Genomic DNA, 6,000 nt, shown 5'->3' with positions numbered 1-6,000 from the left:
CCCATATACCTTTTGACATCAACTGTGTGAGGCCGATACTAGATGTCAGTGGTGAGATACGGACATGTGCAAGGTGGTCAGTAACCACCTTGCACACGGAGCACGTCCGTATCTTAAATACAGCAGTAGGAATTTCTTCATTCTTAATATAAATTTATACCAGCTGACCACCCACTGTCCTCCATTTCAACTATGGATGTACGAAGAATGCTTATATGGTGTCAACATGATGGATGTCAAGCACATAATTCCTTGCGTGCACCTTGTGTTCTGAATCGAAGGTATCCTGCCAGATGGATTGGTGGAGGAGGAACAGTTATTTGGCATGCTAGGTCCCCTGATTAAGAACCTGTGGACTTTTTTCTTTGGGGATGCATTAAAGACACTGTCTATCGCAATATCCCAACAACTCCAGAGGACGTGCAGGAACGTATCGTGCTTGCTTGTAACTCTCTTCAGCAGGCAACACTGGAAGCAGTAAATAATTCTTTCATTCAATGAGTGCATGAGTGTATGGTGTCCAGGGTCACCACTTTGGGCACCCTTGAATGTTCTACTCTTGGGCAATAGTACAGGAGAGTCAAAGCCAATTTTGCATTATGTTTTTACTTGGTTTTCATTTGTTTTCTGACAACTCCAGCAAGTGGACAAGTTTGAGATCATGGGCTCAAAGTCAATGTTGTGTTATGTCATTAATAACATTGTGTTTCAGTGAATGGTACACTGTGATACATTTTTGAATAGGTCTTTAGCAGAGGAAATGAATTACTGAATAAAAATTTAGGGTAGCATTTAAAAAAGTCAAACTGCTGTTCGTATCTTTGTAAAAAACTAAGCTACAACAAAGGCAGTCATGCTGATAGATGTCCCCCTGATGGCTACAGAACATTTGCTTGAAATATTTTGTAATTTGCATCACTACAGTTATTTAGGGAGGTCAAGATATATATGACACCCTGTATAGCCCTTTCTTTTTCACTTGAAGGGTATATTAAGAAAACAGCCTTTACTATAAATTAATATGAACCTTCACAATGGTAGAAAAATTTGCTCATTTCTTTCCTTAATTGTGAAAAATGATTAAAGACATTCACCAGCACCAAGGCATTGAGTTTATAATTAGGGACACCCGTTTTTAAATTAGGTATTTGCACTCAACACTGTGCCCATACAATTAAATATCTTTCTGAAATAATATCAAAAGGATGAAGATTGCTACTCACCATAAAGATGTCATGTGTTGCAGACAGGCACAACAGAAAGACTGATACACATTTAGCTTTTGGCCAAAGCCTTCTTCAGAAAATAAACACACACACACACACACACACACACACACACACACACACACACACCATGCACACCTTCTACACGACTTTTCTCCAGCTGCTCTGACCAGAATGCAATGGTGTCACATCAAATGCAAGCAGCAGTTCTGCGTGGGGCAAGGAAGAGGAAGGGATAGTAGGCACTAACCCCCAGACCTTGTCCCCAAACAGATTTCCTGTGCCACCCCCAGTCCTGTCACAACTTCAAGGCACAGCTACAATGAAGTGGCCTCTTTGTTCCCCCAATACTATTGGAACCAAATCCTTTAGCGGGGCTTTAATTGTATACCATCCTGCCCTGAAATGAGGGACACCCACCCAACATTCTTCCCACTTCTCCTAAAGTGGTGTTCCATCACCCATCCAACCTCCACGACATTCTGGTTCAGCCCTACACCACTCCCAATCCCAGCCCCTTGCCTCAGGGGTCATATCCCAGTGGAAGACCCAGGTGCAAGACCTCCCCAATGCACCCACCCAGCTCTTCCTACTCCGGTTCTACCCCATCAGAGGTTGGGCTATGTCATTTACTAGCTCTGCTGCAACCCTTGGACAGCCATTTATATTGGTATGACAAGCACCCAGGAGTCCACCAGGATAATGGCCACTGCCAAACTGTGGCTAAAAGCAAACATTCAGCTGAACATAACATGCTTGATTTTAATGGCTGCTTTACAACCCAGGCCTTCTGGATACTCCCCTCCACCATCAGGCTTTCTGAGCTGCACAGATGGGAGTTATCCTTACAATACATCATCCAGCCTCAGCCTAAAGTTCCCACAACTTCCATCCAGCAGTTTCCATCCCATCAGTCCTACACCACATCCTATTTCATGTCCCCTGCTACTCTCATTGTGTGGCACTCTCATTGTGTGCCACTCTCTGGGCTCTTTTCTCCCTCCATCTGTACCCTGCAATCCCTCACACTTACCCTGCCCCCACTCTGGATTATTGCTTACATACAATGTGACACCACTGCATACTGGCCAGAGAGAATGGTCACATGTACGTGAAATGTGCTTGCTTGTGTGAATGTGTGTGTTTTCTCTTCTGAAGAAGGCTCTGGCCAAAAGCTAAATGTGTAACAGTCCTTTTGTTGTCTCTGTCTGCAATTCAACATGTCATCTATGCGTTGAATAGCAATCTAGCTTTTTCATATTATTTTTGACATTCCTACCTGGACTTTCCATTGTTGTAATTCCTTTTCTTGTAATTTGCTATTTGGTACCTCTTCTATTTCAGATATAGAACAAAGTTTTAACAATGGTTCTCCTAAAAGCTCTTTATTCAATGTTTCTACTGGAGAAAGTCCAGTTGACAAGCGAGGTAATTGATTAAGGGTAACTTCAAACTCCGGAAACACTTGTGCCCAGGTCGTGCGTTTCTTAGAATATGTATGATATAAACTTCCTATCTCTTTTATTGTTCTTAGCAGGGTTGGACTGTAAGCGATGTTTTGATATAAGTACATGTTTTGCACATTCCCTTGTCACAAACTTTGAAAGTACTACTTACAAACTGAGTTCCATTATCAGGAAGTTAGTGACCGTGTTTGCCTACATCCAAAAAATAATCTCTTAGGCAACTGCTTATGGCAGTTTCATTTGCTAATTTAATGTGATATATTTTTACATATTTAGGCTAACATACTACTAAAACAAGATCATAAAAAACACCACTTCTGGCCTTTGGCAAAGGACCAAAAACATCTCCAGCTGTTAACTCATGAAATGCTGTAAAAATTACTGGATACAATTAACAATTAATTTGCCATTTTTTCCTTAACTTTCCAACAAAGATCACAACTTCTTAATACCTTTTTTATTTCTCTAATTAAATTTTTAAAATACTAAGACTCTGTCACATGTTGGATACACTTTCATATACCAAAATGCTGTAATTCCTTGTGTGTGAACCAAATCGACCTACCATTACAAAGCAGCATGCTTTGAATCGGCAACTATTACATTGAACTATACTGGTTAAATTAAATGCAATAAAGTGTGCCACTACTTCGACATGGTAAGATGTATGAGATACCATTATTTTAACACATTTACTGCCATGGTGTAGTTGGGTTACCAACCCCTTGGGGCCATTTACTTTTTTTCAATATCCTGCTTCAGTTTGCTCCAAGTAAACTTGTTAAGTGCAAATATGGCATTTTAGTACCTTCTGCCGCTCGGGGTGGCTGAGCGGTTCTAGGCGCTACAGTCTGGAACCGCGCGACCGCTACGGTTGCAGGTTCGAATCCTACCTCGGGCATGGATGTGTGTGATGTCCTTAAGTTAGTTAGGTTTAAGTAGTTCTAAGTTCTAGGGGACTGATGACCTCTGAAGTTAAGTCCCATAGTGCTCAGAGCCATTTGAACTATTTAGTACCTTTTTTTAAATGTTTTGTGTGAGTTATCTTTGATTCACATGGCCCCAGAGTAAAGGTACCAGGTGTGTCATTTGCTATGTCGCTAATAATTTTAGGTTCGTACTCTTGTCAGTTTTTCATTCCACAGTATTATTTGTGTTCAGTTCCATTATTGCTTTCCTGCATTGCTGCTACAGTATTTATTCAGTGTTGTTTGCTCCGTAACAAAGTGATATTGTGGCAGAAGAAAATGTCTCGTAGAAGTTATGAAGATGAACAAAAGCATGTACAGCAGCTTTTAGATGACATTATGGACATAAGTGATGAAGATTCTGTGTCTTTATTTGGTGATAGCTCCGACGAATTTTTATGAGAGGAGACCGGAAGAAAAACCGGCAGTTCTGATGATGGAATCACATCAGTGAAGGAAGGAAGAAGAGTTTCCTGTCCACATAAAGTCAAAGAACCTGACTTCACAGCTGTAAAAACCAGATAGCAAAGCACCTCTAACCGTGTTAGTGCCATAACTATTGCAGTTGATTCAGGCTCAATTAAAGTGTAATATCAGAAAGATCTGAAGATGACAATGACACACTTAGAACAAATTCTAATGAGATTGTCTGGGGACCAGTTACGGGTAAAAACATGAAAAACTTTACATTTATTCATTCCAGTTCTGGTGTAAATGCTTCTGTTGCACTAACTCTCAAAGGCAAGACACTATATGATTTCTTCAAATATTTTGTAACTGATGAAATTTTAGAACATGTGACTCAACAAACTAATTTGTATGCAAAACAAGTCTTAGAAAGTCATTCAAACTTAACTTGTACGATTTTTAGGATTTATTTTTGTTATGGATGTCACTAAATGTAAAACTGAGGGTTCCTAATTATTGGTCAAGAAATATGCTCTGTCACAACAATGTAAAATGTGTTATGTCATGCAATCGTTTTGAACTGCTTTTACGTATGTGGCATTTTTCCGAAAACAACCAGTGCCCACCGGGAAACCGCTTATTCAAAATTCAACCTCTTATTGATAAATTACTGCAGAGATTTCAAAGTGCAGTTGGGCCAGAGAAAGAAGTTTGCATTGACAAAACACTTGTGCCATTTCGAGGAAGACTACATTTCATTCTTTATATAAAGAATAAGTGCCATAAATTCGGAATTAAATTGTTCAAACTTTGTCTAAATGGTGGCTACACCTGGAATATGGAAGTTTACTGTGGGTGGAATGTGAATCCTGGTGTTCCTCTTGCCACTTCTGTTGTTATGAGCCTTATGAGTGGATTACTAAATGAGAGCAGAATCTTATACACAGACAATTTTTACAGAAGTGTTCATCTAGCACACTAGCTTCTTGAACAAGCAACACATTCAGTTGGTACTCTAATATCAAACAGAAAGCTGAATCCTCAAGATGTGGCACAGAAAGGGGTAAATTATGCTGCCACAAAAGTCTTTGGGCACCTACCAAACAGCATCAAAAGCCTGACAGATAGCCAACTAACATTTAAAAATAAATTAAAAGAATTTCTAGATGACAACTCCTTCTACTCATTGGCTGAATTTTTAGATATAAAGTAAGTAAAAAAAAAAAAATAAATAAAAAAAAACTTAATCATTAGTGTCATGCAATATTTTGTGTAATGTAATTTCTTGTACAGACATCTTTTATTAACCTGACACGTTCCACATCATTACGAAGTGTCGTATTCATGATCTATGGAACAAGTATTAATCTAATCTAATCTAATCTAATCTGTGGTACAAGCAAAACTGAAGAAGGGGGAACACAAAGCAAAGTACCACAGGTGTAGTAGTACTGAAATGGAAAGGTAAGAGGGATGTTCTGATGCTGAGTACTGTTCATGGAGAAAAAGAAGCAAAAGTTCAAACCAGGAAGGGCACAAAGAAAAAACCAGCAATGATTATTGACTATAATCAGCCAAAGTCTTTTATAGATCTTTCTGTCCAAATGATGTCATACTCACATTGTCTAAGATGGGGTGTGAAATGATACAGGAAGCTTGCAATTGAATTGTTGACAGAGTCAGCACTGGTAAATGCTCATGTGATTTACCAATACATCAACAATAAGATGATCTCAATCACAGAATTCAAAGAGGAAGTGACTTTGGGACTACTCCATACAGAATATGCCAATGAGCCTGAGACATCCCTCACCAAGGCCAATGTGTTGCCTGCAGATTGTGCACTTGTGAACATGGGAGCAGCTAGATGTAGGTGAACAGTGGGCTACGAAAACAAGAAGAATGAATTTGGATAAGAGCAAGCTGTCAAGA

Source organism: Schistocerca gregaria, chromosome 4 (assembly GCF_023897955.1).
Source record: "Schistocerca gregaria isolate iqSchGreg1 chromosome 4, iqSchGreg1.2, whole genome shotgun sequence".
NCBI classification, from domain to species: domain Eukaryota; kingdom Metazoa; phylum Arthropoda; class Insecta; order Orthoptera; family Acrididae; genus Schistocerca; species Schistocerca gregaria.
This window is presented reverse-complemented; position numbering follows the sequence as displayed.